Genomic DNA, 27343 nt, shown 5'->3' with positions numbered 1-27343 from the left:
TATTTTACAGTGGTTATATATATATATATATATATATACTTAATTATATTTAATTATAATTATATACACTTAATAACATATACACTTAATTATATCAGTAGGGATCATTTCTTATTGACACTAAATTTTATTCAAGATCCAGTTTTCATGACGCCAACACAAGTGGCATTTTCGTACCAAGAAAATGACACTAAAATTAAAATCGTTTACAAAAAATCATGTACCATCGATAACATTTTGAAGTCAATTAAGGTAACTACTAAGAATGACCAACTTCCATTAACTTATATACACTTTAGGGGTTACCTCCATACTGTGGAACAGAGGGTGGTCACTTCAGAGAGGTTTCACTGTATAATTATATTTAGTCCTGTTTCAGACTAAAACGAAAATGGATTAAAAGAAATTGATTCTATTCTAATTTCATAATTTAACAAATAGCAACACGTTAGTAGCCTAAGCTTCAATTTATTCAAATCTATGTCCTGTTAATAAATGTCCTTAAATATATTATCTAACAAAAGTGTGACCCACGGGATTTCCTATATTTATTGACATAGCCTTCTGGAGCAACATAGGTAGAAGATTTCTACCACCATGTCTTAATGGTCGTTCTGATTAAATATTAACAAGAGCGAAAGGAAAAAAGTTTTATCGTCAGTTACCGAATCTTTTAGGCATTTATTTCTATTTTAAGGAACTGTGAATTAAAATATAAGCTTAATTAATCTCGTATAACTCAAATTTTAGTATATTGTCGCATACAGAGAATAGAATTTACGCGGCAAGTAGAACAAATTTATTAACTGACTCCTAGAACACAAAGACTGCATTGAAACTGCATTGAACTGCATTAACTGCATTGAAAAGGTAGAATTTACATACAGCGTAAAAAGGAAACGGAAATGGCTTAAAGATCTGTTCAAGAAACTTCTAGGTGGAAGACTAGAAAAAACTAAAATAACTAAACAAACTAACTTTAACTAAAATCTTAAGTTACTTTTGTACAGTTTTTGTACTTTTGAAACCTTGCTCTCCTTTGAAACCTTGTGGAACAGAGAGCGATCGCTCTCTGTTCCACAGTGAAAGGCCCGAAAAAGGAGGTTGGTCATTCTAAGGCAGTGTTTCCCTAACTTATGACTTTTGTGTCACCCTTTCTAAATTTTCCGTAAAGCTGTGTACCACTAATAAAAAAAATGAATGTATTTTCTTTACTATTAAAAATTGCACAAAAGTAAAAAACCACAACTGGCTGTTTATATCACTGTTAACTCTGCAAAAAATAGCCGATAGAAAAATACGTAATCGTAAATTTTCATGGCTAGCTTTGTTTTTAAATAAAATTTTTGTTTGTCGCAAGATATCTCGCATAAGAACGTGTACCCTCGCTAAGTTGTTCCCGTACTCCTGGGGGTACACGTACCACACTTTGGGAAACACTGTTCTAAGGGGTTACCTTCACTGACTACCTGATTTTTCGCAAACGATTTTAATCAGTGTCATTTTCTTGGTGCGGAAATGCCACTTGTGTTGGCGTCATGAAAACCAGATTGATGAATAAACTTTAGCATCAATAAAAATGATCTCTATTAATATAATTATGTGTTAAGACAAATTTACCAATTATAAAAGAACTATTTTAAATAAATAAACATTTAAGTTTTATCTTTAAGTTTGCATTTAATTTTTTATCATAAAAATTAGCTAGCCCTCAAGTTTCCTGAAATAACTTCTCTTTTTTTTTAAATTTGATTTTCAACTCAAAAAATAAATCATTGATAGCATAGTCCTTAGTGCACCCTGACTGCAACATGAGGTTGTAGATCTCTTACAGAGATTGTCAAAAAGAGTCTCACACAAATATTTTGAATACATTTTAATCTACTTATTTATTTTGTTAATATTTTTTCTGTTTTGATATTTTTTCGCGTTTCCCAGTCGTTGGGAAAGGTTTTGATGGTCTCTCCTAAAGGTTTTCTTCAATGCAAAAGTCTATGGAAAATATTCCGTGCCTCCGAAAAGTGGTCGTAAATAGGAGGTCGCTAAATAGAGGGGTTTTTTCCTAGAGGTTTCAGTGCATAAGCGTATCTAATCTCGCCTCTAATTTCAACATATATTATTTTGCAAACATCTTTTTTTTTTTAAAGGATTTTATACTATAACAATGCAAATAAAATAAATTATGTCTATAATATTTTACTTTTAATAGGTATCTTACAACAATTTTACAACATACACAGCTTCAATTATTGTATTAGGCAATAATAAGAATTGAAACAACCTTACCACTATAAAGTGGAATTTTGCTTATTACGTTTACGATGACACAGAACTCAAATATTTTATTACAAGAAGGATTAAGATAGTGATCATGCTTATCTTGTTGATGGGTAAATGCAATATAAATACGAGTGGTAATATTTAATTAGTTTCAAAATGTCTAGTTACAAAAGCTTAATTGCATCAGAATTAAAACACACTTTTAAAGAAAATAATTTAGAATCTATTAAAAAATTTTTTTTTACATAGTACATGCTACTTAATAAAGACAATAATATCGGAATCTGAATCTATACAAGAATCGTTAGAAGCAAATTGAAGTGTAGGTTCATTTTGTGTGGCTGAGTTGGTAAATTCAGTTTTATTGTTTACCATAGCAATAAAAAAGGGACAGTAAAAAATAAAATAAAATAAAAAAAAACATCAAAACAAAGAAAATTTGATTTAAACTATTTACATGACATAAACAGATTTTGCCGCTAAATGTTTATGTACCATTGAAAAAAAGGGGAAAAAAAGAATTCGATAGAAATAGAATAAAACCTAGGGAAAAAATAATCTGGGTTAGACCAACCTGCATATGTTTGGGGTGTTCATCTTCTGACGCCACAGTTATTTACCAAAAAAAATCGTTCGACAACAAAGTTTAAATGCATCGAAGTAACATGTTAAATTTGAAACGAAGACATCGATTATTTTAACACCTCTCCATTGCAAATCAAATGAACAAGCCTCAGCGATGAAAAATAAATTACGAAACTATCTTCAAACCACCTCTCGTCTTCTCACCCCGATATCAACCTTCACAATTCAACGTAATTGGATAAAGTAAACTTTAGTTACATACAGCGGCAGCAACTTTCGACAAAATTAATGAATTCAACAACTGAAGTATAAAAAATAACTTGAAAAATGGTAGCAAGTTCAACATACTACTGTTTCCACAGTAGCAGATTTCATGATGATCATAACGCGTTATCCACCTTTATTTGGTCCGCGTAGCTGGAAATGATGAAGGTCACATCATGCGGCATCTTAGTGATAAAACAAGCTATGCCCCCCACTTTTTATGCAGTAATTAACGAGAACAAGCTAGAATTTTTATGACTTGCCTGATGCTCAGAAGTCCCAAGGCTACGACATTCTTGGATTAATGATATTAAGGAATATAAAGGCGAAAAGCTACCCAATATCAACGTTCGATTTTAGCAGAAATGCGATGATGGACTGATATCACTTAAAAAGTCATCTCACATTTTACATCTTGCTTTATTTCTTGCATAAGTAGCTTCCCCTCCTAAAAAAAACCCTGTTGTGCCCAAGATCTGTGATTTGTAAGCAAGAATAGATAGATACCACTTTGATCAAACTTGGAGAGAAAAAAATGCATAGCTTAGATTTTGAAAAAATACGCTGAACTCTGATGTAGTTATTCAAAAACAGTTGTAGCTGTTCAATTTTAGCAGAAATAGGATCAAGTCTGACACAATGAAATTGGTTATAGCGGTCAAACACAGTTTTCAATTAGTTTATTTAAGTAATATTCCTAAAAACTAGTAACAGAGTAGTGAAGATCCATTTTTAATTCAATATTTTTCATTAAAAAAATAATTGTTTCATTAATAAGTTCGGCTTAGGAAAATATGAAATAAATTAAATGGAAGATGAAAAAAATGAATGAAAAATCAAATAATATGAATATCATATCAGTTAGAAAAGAACGGGACAGAACTTCTTTAGTTGAAGCTAATTTTGTAAATATAGTAATATGCAATTATCAAAACCAGATTTTCTTTCACAAAACAAAGCGTAAATTTGATTATATGATAGAAATTAAACATTTATAAACAGTGAGAATGAAGGAAGTAATGTTACGATATAGCACTGTAATTATGTTTAAAATCACATCAAGAATAACAAATCTACAACAAAAACTGAACTAAAACAAATATTGACCATGCTTACATAGTTTAATCTAAGCCTTAATGCATTGTACAACAAATGAAAAGCTTAACTTCCTTCTTTGCACCTTTCAAATTTATAGTTTATAGCAAACAGCATTATTTACTTAGCAATTTTGTTGTTGTTCAAATTTATTATTTATTTGCTCATTACCAATGAAAGGCGAATGATAACAGTCTCAAAATTGCTATTCTCCTGAGTGTGAACTTAAACAACAATAAGACATGCAACTCCAATCTGCCTTGAATGTAGTCCAAAAGAGAATTGCATGACATAAATGCCATTACGTTCTAACATCCCAATTACGAGATACGAAGAAAAAAGATAAAGGAGCAAAAAAACTAGAGTCATACTTTAATCTGTAACGAACAGAGATACTTGTGAATGAATTTTATCACCAAGTTATCTTTAAGATTTAAATAATGTGGGAGGAGCTGTTATCTGAGAGCTTATTTATACGGAACAGATAATGAAGAATGAACTTTCCATTTATTAAAGTGTCACTCACTATCATGTAAACAAATGATTTATTATTTTTAAAATTTACTTTTTATCTCTCATCCTGAATAAGAAATCGATCAAAACCCAGTACAGTGTTGTGGATTAACTGAACAAAATATAGTAGATTTAGAACATTGAGGAAAAAGATTAAAATTGACAATTTTTTGCATCAAAAATATCATAGAACAGTTCAAATGAATTGATGAATGAATATTGAAAGAAAGTAATAATCATGCATTAAAATTAGCTATAAAAAATTTTGATGATTAATAACATGTCAGGGCTTAGGTTACATTAGTTGCGCACATTTGACCCAACTAAAGCCCTGGATAGATTGAGTAGCGACACGCCGCCATTTTGGTGACTGCAACTCTCAATGTAGAAATATGGAGTTTCTATTCTTAAATGCCGCTTTTTATTGATCAATATTTTCATATTCTTGAAAATAACTGAAATATTTACTATTTATTCCCTTAATTCTTTTTATCTCTCTGAAATTATGTTTTAATTTATTCTATTCAGTGAAAATAATACCTTATCTAAAAGTTAAAACTTTCTCATTTTGTCTTTCATAATCTGCAATAACTTTTTATTTCTCAACTATTCGAAAATTTTTGCAATCGGTTTATTTATGAGGCTGAAAGGGTTGTATGTCATTATGGACATTATTATCAGTTTTCAAAGAAAAAGATTTTTCGCCAATAGTTCAAATCTTTTTCTTCTTAATCAATACTCAATTGTCATTTGGTCTTTTATAATAAACAATTTCTAAAACTGTATGTACAATTAATTAAATTTAAAATGAAATCTTAGCTAAAATTGTAGATACAAATAAACAACAAAGTCGAAAAATATCTTAAAATTGCTGTTTAATTTTTAAAATACAAAATTAAATTAAAATGTCAAAAGTTCAATATTTTGATTTTTATAATAAAAGTTTTCCTCGGCCTCGGTTCAAAAAAATTTTGTTCCAAGAATTATTTAGAAATAAAAATTGTAGGTAATTTGTGTACAGAAAAAAATTTTCCACTGAGAAATTTAAAACATACTACTATGTAATTTTTTAAGCTGAAAATTTTAAATGTTTTAGTTTGAAAACATAATACACATTATTTGCAGTACTTTGCCTTTTAATTTTTGAAACAAGTGAATATTGCTCTTTAAACAGAGTATAATAAAATTATTACGGAATGGAATTGATATAAAAACTAAATTCCTTAAGGTCCCTGAAATCTTAAAGAAAAGAAAGAAAAAGAAAAACAAATCAGCAGCCTTTCAAAAGAGATAGTGTACCCTCAGGTAAAATAAAGGTTTTTAATTTTTATTCAAGAAAATATTGCCATTACCGAAGTATGCCAATTATAAATAGAGGGTGTAGACATAATTTGATAAATATTTTAACAAGTCAAAATTAAAATAATCGTCAGCAATGCAGTACTTATCTGAAATGATTTCGAAGAAAAAAAATTATGTGCTCAAAGCATAAAAAAAAAACATATTTTAAAAGTCTACTACTCGAAAATGCTTAATAAAGCAGTACGCAAATACAACATACGTATTTGTAATTTTAATCTTTTACCTGTATTGCATTACCACTATATTGTTTTACCACCTGTATTGTTTTACCACCTGTATTGTTTTACCACTATATTCATTTATAAAAGTTTAAAATTTTTCTTAATTTTTAATTTATTTATTTATTATTTACCTGTTTATTTAAAATTATTTTTTATTACTTTGATTAAAAAATATTAAATGATTTATTATAATTAAAACTGTATTATGTTTGTAATGAATTTGTATGTTAACTTCATTCTTACAATTCTCACAATTGGAAGAAATTTACTTTCCAAAAGTGAGAAAATAGAACCGACATTACATACGAGCACGTTGAAAAAACTTTCATACCAAACAAATCATTCTTTCTAAAAAATTAGAATTTTAGATCTTCAACAAAATAATGTAAGACAAACAAAAAACTATTTTATAGTAAAAAATGAGCAAAAAATGTTTATCGAATATTTTTTTTTTTTGACAAACTCCATTTGGAAAATGGGACACAATAGGTACCATTTATTTGGAAACAAATAGCTTTTGATTCACAATAGACCTAAAAAAGAAAAGACAAAAATCCAATGTCTCTCTATTTCGCATACCCATATCAAAGGGAGATAGTAAAATGGATGTTTCTGACATAATGCCAAACGATAAAAAGAATAAACGCGAGTAAAGAAAAATGCTGTAACGTAAACAATTTATAAAATATACACAGAAACTTTTCAATAAAAGTCTAAAGAATTCAGTCTTTACGAACTAAAATCTACAAATTCTTTTCCTGTTTACACAGTCGTATAAACAGCAAAACAAGAACAATCAAACATAGATTAAGTTTAGTTTTAAGACTATACTCCAACAATAAATGTCAAAATCTTGTTGCTATATATATTAAATAACTTTGTCGACATATGAACCTTTAGAAAGTGCACAGTTTGAGTGAACACAATAAAATTTAGTACATATGCATTGTGATCTATGAGTTCAAAAATGCTGTTAAAAACGATTGTGTAACTCTCACAGTTACAGTTACAAAATTTCCAAATGGCAACACCCACTTTTTTTGATCAAACGTAATACTTACCATAAAAATCCTAAATTGTAGTCGATACTTTAAGCACAAGAAATTGCGACGCTAGGCTATTGCCATTTTTGCGACCACTAAAGAGATGAAAGTGTGATAAAAAAAAAATCAAATAAATTACAAAAAAAGAAGAAAAAAACATTTAATGTTTTAAAATTTCTTGAAATTTTTTTTATAATAACATTTATTACGTTTCAATCTGAAAAAGTGGATATTACCATTTGAAAAATTTTCAATTTTATCACTGTAACTATAATATCAACAGCTACGCAATCTTTTGTAACGTCATTCTTGAGCGATAGATCATAATACCTATGTACAAAATTTTATTCCGTAACTCAAACGGTATACTTTCAAGAGTCATATGTCGCCAAAGTTATTCTATAATCGCCATTCATATATGTATAAGAGAAAAATGTAAAGAAAGCTAGAAAAAAATTTATTATAAAAAAGGAGAGAGAAAATCGTCAAATATAAAACTTTTTAAATTATTAAAATAATTAAAATGCGAGAAAACAAAATAAGGAAAAGATAATTTCGTCGTCAGCTCACACGATTATATCCGCAAATTAAAGTGCTATTTAATATTGTATTAATATAGCCAAAGCAAAATATACTAATACAATAATGTGTTTCATCTTTGCTAATCTCTCTTCTTCCTTTTTTGTTTCTTTATTGTGTTTAGATTATATCATAATTATATCAAATGGAATGAAAGTGGTAAGTGGTACAGGCAGTACATGCCAAATTATTATAATAATTTATTATTTTAGTATTTAGGANTTGAATTTAATTGTAGAACTGAGTGCTGGAAGCAGCAGTGTATGTGTATGTGTAATGTGTAACGGGCTCACGAGCGAGTCCGTAATGCTGGTACAAAATAAATGAGTATAAAATAAATACAGTCCAATTATTGTGTGTGAGCTATTGATCTGACCAAACTGGTCAGGCAGTACATACCAAATTATTATAATAATTTGTTAATATTTTACTATTTAGGACCCCTGCAACCTTGCATGGATTATGAAATTGATTCAATCAAAAAATTTTATCAAAACTATCATTGTTTAATATTTATACGGAAATAAGAACCAGGAGAAATCCTTTATCACAATTTATTTTAATTTTTACCAAAAGAACTTTCGTTCAATGCCCAACATTTTTATAATTTTGAACATGAGTACATATTGAAACGTCCAGCAGCCTCCGAAAAGCCAATAAGTAGTGCTTACATTTCGAAAGTAGTTAGTAATAACTACATCTAAAGGAATGGTTGTAATTAATTACATTTGTAATTAAGTATTCGTAATTAACAATAAAAAATTTATATTTCCGACCACAGATGTACAGACAAAAAGAATGTACTACCAATCGGTAAATCGGTATCACATAAGATAAATAAAAAAAAAAAACATAAGCAAAAAGTATTACTTTCAGAGTTATTTTATTATTCGCCTTCAGTTTCTATTAATTCAATAAAAAGAGATGAAAGTCGCCATTTAACCTTCTTTCAAACGAACTTAAGCAATCAGATAACAGCAGCTGTCTACATAGAGATAAAACCACTAAAAGCATTCAGTTGAGACAAACACAAGCAGAAAAGCAAGCATAGGAGTGAAAACTCAACAACGGTGGCGTGTCCGTAGGCATAAGAAATATGACAAGATAATTACACTGATAATCAAGCGCAAGAAAGGAAATTTCTATTATCTACACTTGACATCAGCCGCTGATAGAACTGTCTTTAAAAAAAAAAAATTAAGAATTGGAAGCTAAATTATTTCTGTAATGAAACTGTCGATTAATAATAATCACAACAAAATATACACACATCAGGCAACTAAAAGAATAGACTGTTAATTCTATATATGGTCTCTCTAGTGTATGTATTCGATAATAAAAGAATTTTAGCACTATCAGATAGCATCCCACAGGTTTAAGCACGAAAGTTCTATGCAAGGTCTGTAAAAATAGAGAACCAAGACTTTTCTATAGAAAGTGCGCTGCGAAGTACAGCTTTTAAGCGCGCTGGATGTTACATGAAAGTGATAAATCTTTATAATAATAAAATGAGAAATTTAAAAAAATTGCGCATCCCACACATTCATGTACGCATTTTCTTTGCAAGCAAACTACTGAATTAAAATTGTTCTGAAGTAAACATACGTATGAAAACGTGCAGCATGCTAATGAAAGAGCTAAATCTCTCGAATATGTGCATAAGTAAATAAACACAAATTCTCACATAAGTAAAATTGAGTGGCCCGAAAGACTAATGTCATTAATGTCATAAAAAAAATAGATAATGATTTCCGAAATCTCACATTTTTTGAAACATAATTCAAATTCCTAAAGAAAATATTTTTAATTGAGTTGTACAATTAATTTAATTGCGTATTAAAAACATTGGGGGGAAATACAGTAAAGCAATAANACACAAAAAAAATATATATATATATATATATACAATTTAAAAAAAAAAAAAAACACAAAAATTTGAAGGACATCAAAAAATTAAAAAGTAACATTCTAGAATCTAGAAGTAAGAAATCCAGAATATTACTTTTTTAATTTTTTGCTGTCCTTCCTTCACATTTTTGCGATTTTTTTTTTAAAAATTGTATTTTTTTTATTTCCTTCTCTGGGAAGATATCTTCTCTACTCCTCTTTTGATCTTCGATTTCATTCAGGTCAATGGGTTCATGGATCTGGTCTGACTTCGTCAGGCCAGATGAGGATAAGCAACAACAACAGAAGTAACAAATAAATGTGATTTCAGAAAAATAATTCTGATTGTTTTTAGAAATAAATTATTTTTTTAAAGCGTTCAGTGCCTGCCATTCGAAAAAAAAGTAAATAAATAAAAATAAATAAAAATTTAAAGCTGAATTGAATCAATTTAAGATAAATAAAAAAACAGCATAATCGCTTTAACAGTGGTTAAAAATTTTTGGAAGAGCAAAAAAAGCAAAAGAGAAAATTTTATTTCATAGCTAAAAAAGATACTTAAAGTGCTTGAATTGCTATAATTAGAAATTTAATTTTAATCTTTGAATGTATTACTACTTTATTTGAAACAGGAAAAGCTTGAAATAAAGGATATATTCAAAAAACAAAATAAAACCAGTTAAAAACTCACAGAAAAAAGCCAAATGAATAATCGATTGGCCATTGAAATAATGCAGATAGTAAAGCAATCCAAACTAAACTATTTTTTAATTAAAAGAGCTTATATACTCACTTAAAATAAATGAACAAAACGACCAACATTAAAGGCAGAGACAGTTAGGGGGGAAATGTCGATGAAATATTTGTAAAATGCTGGAGTCTGAATATTTTCTACACAACTTTAACTTATTATTGGGTCTTTAAAAAGCAAATCATTAAATATATTCTCCAATAAATTATATTAAAGCAATAATAGAGAAAATTTTGGGACAACTGCCATATAAATGAATTTATTTATTAAAAGTAAATTAAGTAAAGCTGCTGAATTTTATAAAATCAATTTTATACATTGAAAACTTCCATAAAATATAGGGAAAGACAATTTGAATACTGCAGTTCAAAGGCTATGAAGCTTCTTTTAACTCAGATCTGAAACAAAATATAGTTAGAATAGATAAAAATAAACTCCCGAAGTTCTTATTTAGAATGCTAAAACGATGGCAGAAATCGTTTAATAATAAACTATGAATTTTTAGTCGTAAAATAAATAATTTATTACATCAAAATTACTAGTAATAAACTAGTAATGTTATTTTTTTAAATTTGTTGCTCTGAAAATAATTTAAAATTCGATTGCATTGTTAAAAATGTAAAATTAAAAAAAAAATGAGTTTCGCTAAAATCTTTCTTTCAAAACAATCTGTTAAACATAATTGATATTTTTACATTATTTAATTAACAATGCCATTAAGAATAATATTTGATCATTAAGATTTCTTCATAATTTTTACTCAATAAAATCTGCACAACTAGGACTACTACTATGCTAGGGCTACAACTATACTATTTGCTTGCAGACTTTTGTTCATTTATTTATAAATACACTTTCCTTGTGATCTTAATATTTTTTAAATTATACCTAAAACTAAATAATTTATACCTAAATCTTTTTTAACTAGAAAACCTAATTTTAAGCATAAGAGTGTTTCCTAAAAAATTAACTGTAACTTACAGATGTTTGTTTATATTATAAAATTCTTACAAATGTTCAATGTTCATCAGTTATAACGAATTTAAAGGTCAAAGATTTTTTTGAAAGTTTTATAAAGTAGGCTTCAAACTGGATCGAAAACCGGAATTTATTAACCTCATCGATTAGTTAATAAAAAAAAGTAACTGTTTTAGTTTTTTTTTTCTAGTTTAAATATATTTCATCAATAACACTGGAGAGCAAATTTTTTGTTCCATTTATACAAATACTTGATCTTGCCTAATTCAGGAAAGGGGATTCCAAATCGAATGAGTTTTGCTCCGAAAGCTACAAATTTTTTTCATTTCAAATGACATTCTTCATTCATTTTTTTGTTTTTTTTTTGGTCAAAATATACAAGTTTAAAAATGTTCTATGTAACAGGGGATCGTGAAAATGTTGGGAGTTCTATGTAAGTTAAGGCACATCATAAGACCGTTCACAACAGGGGAAGTGCTCCTAGCAGCCGGGCATGGGTTCGGATGCAAAATTAGTCCTAATGTGCCCTAACACCCCCTAGAGCAGTGTTTCCCAAACTTATGAATTTTGTGTACCCTTTCTAAATTTTTCGTAACGCTGTGTACCCCTAATAAAAAAATAAATGTATTTTTTACTGTAAAAAATGCACAAAAGTTAAAAATCACAACTGGCTGTTGACATGACTAATTATTGGCTGTTAACTCTGCAAAAAACAGCCAATAGAAAAATACGTAATCGTAAATTTTCATGGCTAGTTTTGTTTTCAAATAAAATTTTTTGAAATTTTCATATGTTGCAAGATATTTCGCATAAGAACGCGTACCCCCACTAAACCGTTCCCGTACCCCTGGGGGTACGCGTACCACACTTTGGGAAACACTGCCCTAGAGGTTTGCGCAACATTTGCACGACCCTGTTATACATAACGTTTGTAACTTTGAACATTTCGACGAAAAAAAATAGACGAAAAATGTAATTTTAAAAAAATGTAACTTTAGAGAAACATATCGCAGATTTTGAATCAACGATATGAAAGCATCCAAAATCTTAAAAAACCTCATGCAAGAGAAAAAAAAGAAAAGAAAGAAAAGAAAAAAATTTGTTTCCCAGTGCAATCATAACATTCTCTAATTTCAACAAAAATAAATAAAACCTTTCAATGGAACTAAAAATCAGTATGTATCAAAATAATTGGCAGAACAATGCATAACTATCATTCAATACTGAGATTTTAAATGATATGAGTGAACAAAAAAAAAAAAAAAAAAAAAAAAAAAAAAAAAAAAAAAAAAAAAAAANAAAACATGTAAACTAGGCATTGAAAAAAAAAAGTAGAAAAAGGAAACTAGACTTTCTAAGCGTGAAAAGAAAATTACCTGTAAATATAAATAAACCATGAAACATCGAGATCGGTAGTATAAATATCTAATCTAGAAATCGAAAAATATCGAATTGCAAGAAAAAAAATATTAAAGTAATAAAATGAATCTTTAAAAAGAAATTAGTAAAAACTCTTCGGCTCCGTATCCATTCAATACTTTAACTAAAATCAGATTTCTAGTGTATTAAAATATAACAATATGAAATATGACAACAAATCAACGATCAACAGAAAAAAATATGTAAATAATATTTTAAAGAAAATGTGGAAGTTAATCTAACTTAAATATCTTCATGATTTATTTTTGGGCTAAAATAATTCCAATAAGCAACTTTTCCCTCAATTACTTGCATATCTATATTAATAATAACACAGATATTCAATAAAAGACATGAAGTCTTCTTTTTATATCACCATGGCAACGATTGAGACACGTTGCCATTGATAAAAATAAAAAGGGAGAAAAATAATTTACTTAGTACAAGGAAACGCTTATTATCCTTGGATATTTACGTCAATCATACTTAATCTTTAAAATCCCAAATAAGAATTAAATTAATCTAAAATAAAAAAAAACCTTAACACAAAAAATGAATTTAAAACATAGTACATTATTTTATCAAAATACTAATTTTATTTTTGACTCAGATCAATATTACAAAGGGCTTAAATCATAATTAAATTTACAGTTTGGGCTTCTGGCCAACAAATAATCTTAACAGATTTTCATACTCAATTAAATGTATTTTTTTATAACTTTAGATTCTTCTAAAGTAATATGATTATCGTTAAAAAAAAATTTTTTTTTTTTAAGAGTCCTAACAATTTATTTTCGGTAGATTGCTTTCATATGTATTTAGTAAAGCATTTTTTTCCTACTTTTAATTAGCCAGTATATAACATTCAAATATTTCAAATTTCTTGTAATTTAGATCGAAAAACCATAATTAGCATTGACAATAGTTTGTTTTGCAACACAAGAAAAAAAATAGCATTAGTGTCAGGCATAGATTAAATATGGGGGGGGGGAGGAGAGATAAGGAATTATATCATTTCCTCTTTTTTCTTTTCTTCCTTTTTTAAAAAACAAATAGAATGAAAAACAATGTTTCTCCGAAAAAGAAAAGATAAGATTTACCGATTAGACCAAGACGTAAGAAACTAAAAATAAATTTCTATTCACGCAGGACTTGAAAGCTCTTACTACTATAATTTATGCAACTTATTAGGTAACTGTCCAACTAACTTGCGTAAGTCAACGGCTTCATTAAAATTTTAGTTAATTTACATGCTCCCAAGAAATAAAAATATGAGTTAAAATCAGAGGTGTTACTTATTTTTATAACAGGGTGGTCACTCAAATTAGGTTTCGAATTTCACTGAATTTTCTAGGTAAAAGTCAGATTAAGTCCCTGAATTTTCCAGGTAAATTTCAGGTCAGCGTGTTTTTTTTTCTTCTTTCTTCTTATAAAGTGTGTACAAGAAAAGCGTTAATATTATACAGTATTTTATTTAAAATTTTATTTTTTAAATAAATCATCTTGAATAAATAATTAGACTAAATTGATTTTAAGCAAGATTTTGTATTTTATCTCTAAATTTTTAATGTTTTGGTACAACATTAATTTTTATAAAAATACGATAGATGTGGGGGAAAAATATGTCTAGTTTATAGAACATTTTGCCTTTATTGAATAAAAATTGTTTTAATGTGTTACTTATTTTATTGCGTTATGTGTTTTAGTAGTTTTTGCACAAAATGTATCTAAATGGCAAATTCAGAGTGACCCAAAAAACCTTGGATAAGTATTATTTAATATATTTTCACTAAGCAAATTAAAGTAATTCCAAGTGATTATAATCAATAAATTTTTATATTTCTTTTGATTTCAATATAAAGCCATCTTATACTGTGTTTTATCCAAACATTTCTCTTTATAAAATTCATTGATCATATTTTCCTTAAACCAATATCTAAAGTAAAATGTTTAAATAATGTTGTTTGTTTTGAATCAGCATTATTATTTTAAGAGATATTCAGTTTTCGTACGGGGGATGGTGAGCGGAACCTCCTAATAATAAAAAATGCCATTATTTTTTATTTAATATAAATTTTAAAGATATATAAATATATGAGACAAAATTATAATTGAAAAATATGTTTTTAATATAGTAAATAAGAAAAAAAAATTACAAATATATTTTCATTGTTTCCAACCTTACGTCTTTCTGTGTGTTATTAACATTTACTCTTCAAAAATTAATAAGACATTTATATAGTAAGCCAGCTTAAAATAAGCTTACTTATTATGCTACTTGAATTTTTTGAGCTAACATGAAAAAATTTAATAAACTAAAAAGAGAAAAAAAAATATTTAAGAGATGATTGATATTGATATTATTTTGTATTAATTTTGTTTCGTTTACAGAAAAAAAAATTGTTTAAAAAAAAAGAGAATAATACATATACAAAAAAAATTAAACCCTCTGGGGATAAAATATATAATTCAAGGTGTAAGAACATGAAAGAAGATAAAAAAAAAGAGCAGGAGAAAAAAGTGTAAAAAATTACACATTTCTATTGAAGGAAAAAATTTCACTAAAGTCTAAAAATTTAATAAATTAAAATAAATATTTTCAATTAAAAGAATTTAAAACTATGAAAATCAAATGTTCAACCATTGATGATTTACACAACAAACCGGAAATAAACCTATAAAAAAGGGAAATTATCCACAACCTAGTCAAGGCCATGGCAACTTGCTGTACATTAGGAACAAAAAGAAATAACAATAAATAATGATAAATGCAATGCCAATAATTTCACAAAAGCTACTAATAATCTGTAACGTAATAGGTAAGCACGCTTCGCTGAATCGCTGTGTAAACTTCCGCTTTTTTTAGGGTTAAAAACTTGTTCCGCTTCGGCACTTCTTTGATTGATGACTCTAGAAAATTCTGACATTTTTAAGAACTTAAATTTTACACGGACATGAAATGATCATGGGAATAAAAATAGATTATTTTTAACTCCTAAGATCCCACATTAAATTTAACGACGCCAATAAATAACTAATTATACTGCGCAAATGGTAATTTGACGACACCTTAGAATGCAATAACATAAAATACCATTTTATGTTATGGACAGGAATTAAAAGGAATAAGGATGCCAAATGAAATTAAATTCATAAGGAAGTTGAAGAAAAAATTCTTGAAAAAATTAGAGACTTAAGAGTTGTAAAAAGTTACAAAACAAGTTGTTTCAGCACCAAAGCAACAACTTTAAAGGGCAATAGAACATGATCAAATAAGCACATTAGTAAAAGAACATGGGTCCACAAATGTAAAGGGCAACTGCCACAGAGGACACTGTTTTGAATATAGTAATAAAATATTTCAAAAAAAAAAAAAAAAAAAAAAAAAAAAAAAAAANCGAGAATATTTGGTTGGACGGTAAAAAAAATAGAGTACAAAATATGATTATTAACATCGTGATTTTTTTTTACATTAAAATACAAAATTTAAAGTAGACCAATCATAAACAAGATTAAGGGACCATCTACAAATGATGTCGCGTTTATAGCAGAGGCAGTTGATGAAATTATGACAGAATGTGACAAGGGGAGAGGAGGAAGTTACAAGTATGTCAACATACATTTTTGTTAAAATAAAAACACTTAAAATCATTAGATAAAATAATTTTTTTGTATGCTGTAATAACACATGTTGTAAAATAAACAATATATACACTAAATAAATATATCGGTAAATAAATACCAACAATTAGATGCGTTTTGTTTCTGAAGTGTTAATATATCTTTATGTAATATAGCCTCACAAGTGGCAAGAGGGTTGGGGTATGATGAAATGTGAGACTTCGTAACTAAGGGGAGTCATATAAACAATCATTATTTTTCGAAGATACAATAATAAATAAAGTTCAGAATGAAATAACCTATACCCTTGATTTTTCTTAAATTGTTACCATACCATAAAAAATAAATAAGATGCAAGTAGGGCTAGATTTTTAAAAAAAATGAAATTTCTAACTAAAAGAAATCAAAAATACTGTAGAAATTATATTTTAATGCAACTTCAACTTACATGCACCATGAGCGCGACAATAAAACCTTCTTCGGTACATCCTTCACTGATCAATGAATTGGGGAAAAATGGTAAAAAGAGTATTTTATAAGGGATGTAAGTTTAGAAGGTTATTTTACAGCTGTTAAGAAAGTAGTATGGTTTCCTTTTCCAGTGGGGTGCACAAGGAAGACGGGGGGTATATGACATAAGGGAACAAAGCAGATGTTTTACATCAAATACAAGGAAGGCAATGATGGTACAAATAATGGTGGTAGTGTGAAGTGTGAAGAGACAGAAGACTTTAAAGGGCAAAAATAAGAATACTATATAAAGGGATAAATTTACAATCCATAAAATGATTAAAGTATACATCAGAGCTTTATCGAAATTGATTGGGAAATAGGCTATTATATTTTGTAAGGTACGGTGTTTTAAACTGCCGTGATAAATTAAAAGGCATTAAAGCATTTCTGAAAAGGTTTAAAAAATACCCTTTTTGTTTATGGTATCACAAAATTGTAAATTCAATGTAGTGATGAGTTATATTGATATTTACAATGGCTTGAAAATACGGGAGAGCTGAAAAAGTCAATGTTTTAGAAGTGATTCAGTTTATCGTACAGGCATGGGAATTAATAACACCATATGTAATTGCTAATTGTTTTCAAAAAACTGAATTCTCTGATGGAGTTACAACCGAAGAGTATGACTTTGAAGCTGAAGATGAAATGTCAGATGAAGAAACAAATGAAAATTTTGATAATAATTGGAAGTCGCTCCAAAAGAAACTTAATTTCACTGCATCGTTTGAAGAGTATGTATCAGTTGACGACGAAATTTTGCCTCGTGATATGCTTACATTAGAGGACATTTGTGAAGCTATAATTGGCACAAAAGAACTGAGAGAAACTGAAGAAGATATTGCTACACCTCTTAGTCTTTCTAATGCCAGAAAATGGTTGGAAACTTTTCACAAATTTATTTACAATCTTGAAAATGTCAATGTGCTCCCGAAAATGTTCAAATATTTACAGCAGTTGGACAATTTTCACTTAAAGGTAGATGGTCGATTAAGTTCTAGTCGGATTGATTTGACAAATGCATAAAAATGTTTGTACACCATGCAATTCAAATTCTTCCGACTATTGTTAAATAAAGTTAAAAGTAACCATATTTCACAGATTGCGGCTATTCCTTTCCTCATATTTTGATGATCAGAAATCTAATTTTGTCGGGGGAAAAAATAAATGTATATTCAATTATTCAATAAAAATACTTTGTGTCCGATTTCGCAACTTAAAATATAGTCTACTCTAACTAACTAGCATAATTGAGGTCAGTCCCTCAAACCATTAAGATTGAGTCCAAATATTTGAAAATCCTAGCACATTTGAACATAAGTTATTCAAAATGATTCGTTTTTTTTTTTAAATTGCATTGTAGGACTAAACTATCAATTTTAAAAATCCACCCACTAGTTTTTAGAAGAAAAAATCTTTTTAATTGTTCGAAGAAGCTACGTACTCTTAATAACATTCCTAACCATTCTTTTCAGGAAAATAAAATTAATTACACAAAAAGGTGATTTAATAATCATGTAAATAAACAATACAATAGTTGTGTTATAAGAATAACTTGTAAAATTTATTCCAAATAATCATATACAATAAAAATGTTATTTTTGTAACTATAATTGCCTCTAATATATATAGTACAGAGAACGATAGAAACACCCATGCCTTCCCCGGGATTCGAACCCAGAACTTATCTGATGAAAGGTACCTGAGTTCCCTGACCCCAACGCAGTCCGGTCGGCGCAGGTAATATCTTTAAAATAGTTAATAGTTCACCAAAAAAGATTTCCTACCTTAAAATCAAATAAAAGCTATTCTGGTTTATTTTCGGATATTTCATTAATATCTGTTAAAAACATATTATTCAAGGCAATATAAAATCCTTAAAATGCATCCTAGAAAAACCTTAAACACTTGGGTAATTAAGTATTTTCCTTGAGTGTCTGGAAACAAACCAATAAAAAAACACTCTCTATGAACAATTTTTAAATCATTAATCAACAAAACAAAACTAAATCCTCGTCTTCCTTTGAAACCTCTTTAAAATGTAAACGACGGGGGGAACACAATACAGTAAAGTCTTTCCATTTATAGCAGAACCACATTGATTGCTACGAAGTTACAAATTCCGAAGTGAAACATTCGTTACAATAATACCCAGAAAACTGGTTCCAACAGTTTTTCTATCAACTGTTTTTTGAAAATTCCAATCAACCGTTAAAGTGGAGACTATTTTCGTTTCCTTCTTAGGTTCATAGTTAGGTGCAATGATTAAAATGAAAGGAAAAATAAGAGGAAAAAGCGTTTCCCTTTTAAAATTAATTGTGCTAACTAATTGAAATTGGATTAATTTAGGGAATAGCTTACACTTATATATATTTTTTCGATCAAGAACTTAAAACTTCTTGCTGTTATGCTCGATTCAAAATTTTTATCTGCTAATGTTAAACATTTCGGCTGTAGTTGAAAAATTAATTTTAAAAAAAATCCTGCTCGGAAAATTTTTGTTTTATTTTGAAAATCTGATAAATTTATTTTTATTTAATGTTATAAATATTTACTAAAATACTTACTGAATACGAAGAAATTATTAAATAAGTAAATCAATGACACAACAATCCATTTGTGTTCTTTCCGTATTTCCTGCAAAATCTTATGGACATAGTGAAAAACTTTTGAAACCCATTTGAAAAGGGATGCACCATTGATAGAGAATTTGACACAATACAAGCTGCTACTAATTGAAAAGAGAGGGGGAGGAGGAAAGTAAGCTGACACATCTATGCGGAAAAAATAATTATGAGTTTATTATGTTGCATATCTCACGATTTTGAAGTCCATTTAAAACTGCCCCTAAAAAGAACTGAAACAAAACCAAATATGCCTCAAATATTAGAGATTGTTATGAACAAATTTTAATTTCGCTTTTAGTATTTAGAAAAGTAACTGAAATCTTGTGTCGACATTAATATTATTTCTACAGCATTTATCCTTCATAATTAATAATTACTATTGGCAGTGATAACCAAATTCATATGCTCTTTGGTCGAAATTTTACTAGCTCTGAGCGAGCACGTGCTAAATGACTAGATGCATCCTAAACAGTAAGAAATATCAAATTAATGAAATTGTAGAACGAAGTTAACAATCAAAACTAAATAATGGTTGCGTTTTTTTTTATTTTTAAGTTCACATAACTATTAAACTTTCCATCGAGTCAATCATTCTCGGTGTTTCTAATTCAGACATCGAACTATTATTTCGCTGACGGAAGATAATTTTGAGATTTTAAACAAATATTGGTCACATAAATAATAAATAGTTTTAAAAATAAAGCAAAATTAAAGACAGAAATTATATTTATTTAAGATAATAATAAGCTTTATATACAACATACCCTAAATGTCCTTTATATCCTAAAACATTTAAAGTATTTTTGCATGTATTGATAAAATCTGCAGATGACTTTCAGAAAAATTTAGAGACATTGTGAAAAAAATTGTGTGACTTGCAAATCGACCAATCAATACGGAGCAAACAAACATACGCATCGGGTGAAACGAGAAATTAAATAGTACGCCGATCCTTTTCCTTTTCAATTGATAGAAGAAAATAGAACGAATATGACAGCTGGAGAAATTAATGTTTAAACGAAAGCCTCCATAACTGTGCACCTGAATTCAAGTTATTCGAAAGAAAAACAGTAAATAAACAACTTCTGTTTATTTAATAAAAATTAATAAGTTGCTCAGAAAGGAAATAAAATTTCAAATATCTTGAAAATTCAAAACCTATAAAGGTTAACTTAATTTTATAAAAAATTTAAGGAAGGATCATTTTTTAATTATTTTCTCATTTAAATTTAATGTTAAAGTGAGAAAAAAAAATGAAAAAAAAAAAAAAAAAATGAAAGAAATTATTAAAAGTGAATACTTCGGTAGGCAACAAAACTTGTTTTCAAATATAAACTTCTCAATAGTTTTAAACATTTGAATGTATTGAACATAAAGCGCTTTTACAAAAAAATAAAAACCTGAAAAAAAAGGGAAGAAAATATGGAGAAGGGAGAATATTTTAATAAGAAAACAATGCTGTGGTGGAAGATTGTTCCATCTTTTATTCTTATGATTTTCTTAATTATTGTTTTCCGCAGACATTTTTAAACAGAAAAAAGAAAAGAAAAAGAGATTTATTGCTGAAACTCGTGTTTAAACTAAGTAAAACTTTAAAAAAATTGATAAACAAATTCGTAATTTACAGGCTTGTAGTAATGCGAACTAAAAAAATAGCAACAACAAACTTAAAATTGTTACTGTTTAGTGATTTTTATTAAGGAATTATTTAAATTAAGTCCAAAAGAATTTCTATGCAAATTGGAATTTATATGTAAATTGGAATTTATATGTAAATTTTCATACACATATGTAATTGGTCATAAAAATATTTTATTAAAATTTATAAATTTCAGTTTTTAAAAGTTTTATAAAATATAATCTTCATTATGATCCTTAACAATATCTTAGTTTTTCTTTCCATTTTTAAATGAAAAATTCAGCTAATCCATATAAACTCATAAAATAAAGCCCCCTTACAACAGCTCAAAGGGGTGATGGAGGTTAAGGCTACACGATATCGAACCCAATGGCACATTGGTGGCAGGGTAGTTAGCAGTGCACATTGGCAATCTTAAATTTCCAGGCAATGGATGAATGGTACAATCAGAACCCATTGGTACCAAACTTGTATCCATCAATCTGAAGTTAGATGAACTTAGTCTCTCTAGTTGGAATAAAATCCTAGTGCTTCACAGTAACAGCTTATTGCTTCAATCACTGTGCCGCTGCTGCTCAAGAAAACCTTATTGACCCTTTAACACAGATGGGACAACAGTGTTCCTTTCATATATTACTTTCCTGATGCTCTAATTACAAGCAAAAATATATTTTATTCATAAAAAACAGTCTAATAGTTATTAAAAAAATTTGTTAGATTATCAGAATTATATTTGTACTAAAATATAAAATCCAAAAAAAGTAATTCAAATTTTTAATTCACGTTCAAAAATTTATCAATGATTGATTTCGAAAATTAAAGAAACTTCAAAGATAAACAATTGTTTCTTTTAGATCTAAATAACTGCAAATAAGTGCAAATTTGAAAAATTATTGCGTGGAAGTGAGCAGTATTTAGAAGATACCTTTAACACAGAAAAAAACACCAGTAATTCATGACCATAAATTATTAAAATGCTTAATATATTATTTTTTCTCTCATTTTGACCTAAATTAATACAAAATAACGAAAAAAGTGAAAATTATGTTCTATAAAAATTCTTCGTTAAAGAGTTAATGAATAAATTTTAATACCTACACAATTGCAACAGAGTTAGCAAAAAATATTTAATATAAGAAAATTGCAACAAAAATTAACAAAAAACAGTAACCCCATTCCATTTAAAAAAGCACGTATTTGTAAATATACATACACACCACAATTTTATTTACAAATTATTAAAGCGTACTTCTACAGTACTATACTATAGTAATTTCATGTGTTCTAGTTTGGGTAGTTTCTTCTCTGTAATAGGGGAGCAATAACTGAATTAAAAGAAAAAAAAATTATTTTTCTTTAATCAAATCCCTTGAAAACATACCCCAAATGATGAATTATATTCAATAAATTTTTAATAATTTACTTAATATTGTCGAAGCTTAAATGGAAACAAAAATTACTTTTAACAGAATAAAACGATTTAATGTAAATAACATTTATCAAAAATAATCAACGAATTTTCGAAAAACGTCCCATTGTACATAAAATAAATGGAAACTAAAAAACAAGGTTTGATTGATTGGATTGTACCAATGAACTGATAAATGGTACCAATAGCAAAAAAAAAAAAAAAAAAAAANAAAAAAAAAAAAAAAAAAAAACTCTATACAGTGCATAAAGCTACTCATATTTTTCAACCTACCTTTTGTTTGCAAATTTAATTCAACTTTGTTTAAACTCTTGCCCATAAACCACTTAAATATTTTATTTTTTTTTTGCCTGTTTGTAACATTTCCTTTTATTTTCTGTTTTCTTATAACTTTTTTATTAGTTAGATTTAAACAAACTAATAAAAGAGTTTTATTAGTTAGTAATAAAAGAGTTTTTCTAATAAAAGTTTAGATACAGGCAAGCGAAATACCTATCTATATAGTGCATAACTCAATGACAATACCCAAGGCAACAAAATCAAATGGTGAGTGTTTCTATTAATAGAGCAACACTTAAAATTATGTAAAACTTGGGAATTCATAAATCGAAGCACATCATATGAAAAGAAATATAACAATAAATTAATTAAAGTTTATAATTCAGTTATCAAAAAATGTAAGAGTTTATTACTTAATAATTTAGCTTGTAAGCTAAAATTTTTAATAAAATAATAAGAATTTAATAGCATTTATAATAATTTTATAGCCATACAATTATGTTTAGTTTTAATAAATCTGTACAGAAAAAAATACAAATAGAAACAGAGGAGAGATCCATAAAATAAGATAGTAATATATATAGTTAGCTCTGTGTCTGCGAGTCAGCAAGCTGAAGTGCTGATCTCATTAAAATTGAAACTGAAACAAATCTGAGGCTAAATGCAGATAAATCAAAGAACATTATAAACTAAACCTGATGAAAAAATAAATAAAACATATGAAATAAAAGACTACCAGAAAGTTTTTATGACATGTATTCTACATTTTATCCAAAGAAATTAAATCATTTGAGAGTTTGAAAACAAAGAAAATGCTTGCAAAGATTTGAAAAACCAATGAAATAAAAAAAAAAGCTCCAGAAGATAACCTTACATGCATAAACAATAATTATAAATGAAATAAGTTATCAAGAAGTGTAAGAAACTTGTGGAACCTATGTTTTCCTAAGATTCAAAAATTAAGAAAGAATTTGGAAGAAAATTTCACAACAAAATTCAATTAAAAATTTTCTTTAGAAATAGCAGGATTCTAAGGGGAAGAGTTTTGTACAGTGATCTACGGCAGAATAGTTGCCACTATTGGGCAGGGGCTTGCAAGAAACAATTAAAAAAAAAACACCAGAGAAGGGGTGAATTGTAAAATTCATAGCCACTCCAAGCAAACCATTTAAAAAAAAAAAAAACATTTAACATACACATTAACATATGCTAAAACATAAAAAAAGTTAATTAAAAGTTAATTTATATATGGGTGAAAATTTTAAAACTTACAAACATGTAAATAAAAATAGATTTACTTTTTATTACTTAAATTGCATAGATCTAACAATACAGATCTCATTTATGACTATCATAAAAATTATATTGAAAACTTTTCTTATCAGTGAATATACCACACCATTCGATTCTACATAGTACAATCTAGCTTAAACTAAAATAATCATAGTTTTAAATTGCTCTTAATCATTACAATTGGCAGACTTAAATAAAATGAATCTCTATTTTATCAAAACATAAGAGCATCTTTATTTAATTCTATAAAAAATGTCATGTATCAGTAAAAAAAATCAGGGTGTATCTGTACTTATACCTATAATCGCTTTGCTTTAGCAATTTCTGGGCAGTGCTAAGCTAGAAACTAAAAAACAACAACACAGATGGAGACCAACCAGACAAAGCTCTTCATTGTTTTTCCTTAAATTTTTCAAAACTTAAAACTCTTCGGACCCTTGGCGATTGTTGTGAAAGCGAAAAGGTACCAAAATGGAAAATTCTCAACATTCCATCAAGTTATCCCTAATTAAACTTTATTCCAATTCGTATGCAAGCATTCAGTTTTTCTAGGTTATAATTTTGCATCTCAGTTCGGTACTCGCACATTAAGAAGAAAATCATGGATACCAAGACATGCGACCAATGACGTAAGTGTCAACTGATCGTTTATAAGCAAGATGGCATGCTGAAATTGAGCAAGTTTCCCCACATAAGTTAGAATATTAATTAATGTGAAATTAACTAAACACAGTGCCGTATCGCATATCAAATTTGCTATCTTTTACTTAACTTAGATTCATTATTTATGTATTTTATTGTAATCTTAATATATTTTTATTTTCTGTACCTGGCAACTAGGATACATAACTAGTTTGTTTATATTCTAATTGTGCCATGCCTGTTTTTTTTATACGAAAAAAATAGATAGTAAAAGAATTGAAATCTTTGTTAAAGAATTAATACTTAGCAGGCTTGGCATACTCGAAATAGAATGGAAATAACAGTTCCTAATGTAAACAAATGCCATGTTTCTACAACCAATCAAGATTGAGATACCCATACTCTTCACTGGCATCCTGTTGTGCATTTATTGTTTCTACCACACCAAAGTATTTAAAGAGAAATTTAAAATTACTTTTAAAATCATTCATAAAAGCCTTATAGCAAATATTTTTACATAAATTTGTTATCAATTTATGGAAAAGCTTAAGGGGGTAAGCAGGCTGATAACAAACAATTTAATGTTTCTTTATAATTTAACCATATAACACACATAGCTATATAAAAACGAAACCGCATAGCCATGCAGTTAATTCGTAGAATGGTTATTTAATTAAGAAGTGGTACTTAAGGAAGAGTACTTAATTTTAGTAACCAGAGGAATTTAGAGATTTCTCTTATTTTTTCAATGTTATCTTATAAGCCTTCTTAAAACCTGAAAGCTGGAAACACTATGTATGATTTCAAATAATTTAACTCAAAAATTAAGTGAAAGGGGAAAAAAAACATGTTGACTTCAAACATTCCGATAGGATCCTTCGAAATTTAATCATGAAAAATAAACAAGCTGAAACAATTTAAATGAAAGCTTCTTTTCTACCCATAATTAACCAAGAAGATTATGATGACTACATGAGTAGAAGTAAAAAATTAATTAATCTGCAAAAAAAATAAGCCAACAGTTCAACTTTTGCTAAATGTCATGATGCACTTCAAAAGTAAAAATACCGATATATATAAGAGATTGCAATTGAACTTATCACCCAACACGCAGGAATTGTTGTCCTAAAAAATTGCAAAACAAAATTGAGCTGTTTTGCAATGCAGCTGTAACACACCTGTCACTGAACTATTACATTTCAATTTTATAAAATAAGAGAATTATGATTACCTGTATGATTTAGCAAACGAGTTTGCTAATTGCTCTGTCAACACAGCAAAAGAATATTATAGGACACAACCACTTTAGTACAAAAGATTTAGAGCGGTAGAATATCATAAGCAAATATTAATGTAAACAATATCGGCAAGCGAGCAGAGGAAATTCATTTCCAAAGCCAAAACTTTCTCGATTGACATTGATCTTCTCTAAACAGACAGACGAACGTCGTTCACCTCAAACTGTTTACTTCACTTGAGATCATTTCCTCCATGGAGGGAAATTAGTAAATGCCCCACCCACAGCTCTTACTTTCGTTTAGCAAAACTGGCAACTCAATAATCAAAGCAATCGCGAACTGCTGCACGCCCCGATTCACTCGCTCTTTGAAGGAAAATGGAATGCAGTGACAATGGTTCCTAGGCCCACTCGCACTCGCGCAGCATATGATTGCCAGGAAAATATTTTTCACTAAATTAAATTCTCATTCTCCCTCAACTGCGATCGAAAATTTGTGAACCTAACAGCATTCAGTGAGAGTGGCCAACAAGTGAGACAACTACTTGCGCATACGTGAATCACCCGACGAATCGCATTTGCGGGTAACTCCATTAATGCACAGCAAGAATGTTCCTGAAAGGAACTGTCCAACGCATGTGTGACTCGCATTTAAATGAGATCACACGCAGTTGAAATTCTCCATACTGCTCATAAAATTTCTATGAACTTTTCCCAAAATAAGGCATGTGGTAGCTCAGTGGTTAGTCGTTGTTAATTTACTGTTGTTGTTGTTCATTTACGTCGCACTAGAGCTGCACAAAGGGCTATAGGTGACGGTCTGGGAAACATCCTTGAGGATGATCCGAAGACAAGACATTCAATTCGAATTCATTCGAAGACATCACAATTTTGATCCACTGCAGAGGGGATGGCAGCCCCGATTCGGTGACCCAACGACCTGCACGCGAAGTCGAGCACTTTACGGTAAAATAGTTTAACGAGAACCAATATCGCACACCCTCGGTCCCTACGCAGACTAATCTAAGTGGTCATCCACCCGCACACTGACTGCAGCCAGTGATGCTTGACTTCGGTGATCTGTTGGGA

The 27343-nt window shown here is 28.4% G+C and overlaps 1 protein-coding gene across 2 annotated transcripts in view; it reads right to left on the bottom strand.

Moving 5' to 3' along the window:
• LOC107438995 (NUMB endocytic adaptor protein) overlaps positions 1-26598 on the bottom strand; it is a 61548-nt gene extending 34950 nt beyond the window's left edge. Inside the window, exon 1 of one of the 2 annotated variants that reach the window (XM_071181836.1) lies at positions 26249-26598. The gene's annotated coding sequence lies outside the window, so the exon portion shown is untranslated. Of the gene's footprint in view, positions 1-20499; positions 20519-26248 lie in introns of those variants that run through there. The other variant, XM_071181841.1, reaches the window with a different exon arrangement.
• Positions 26599-27343: the final 745 nt, after the last annotated feature.

The sequence above is a fragment of the Parasteatoda tepidariorum genome, chromosome 1, assembly GCF_043381705.1.
Source record: "Parasteatoda tepidariorum isolate YZ-2023 chromosome 1, CAS_Ptep_4.0, whole genome shotgun sequence".
NCBI lineage: Eukaryota > Metazoa > Arthropoda > Arachnida > Araneae > Theridiidae > Parasteatoda > Parasteatoda tepidariorum.
The sequence above is the reverse complement of the archived record's forward strand: the minus strand, read 5'-3'. Positions and strand labels throughout refer to the sequence as shown.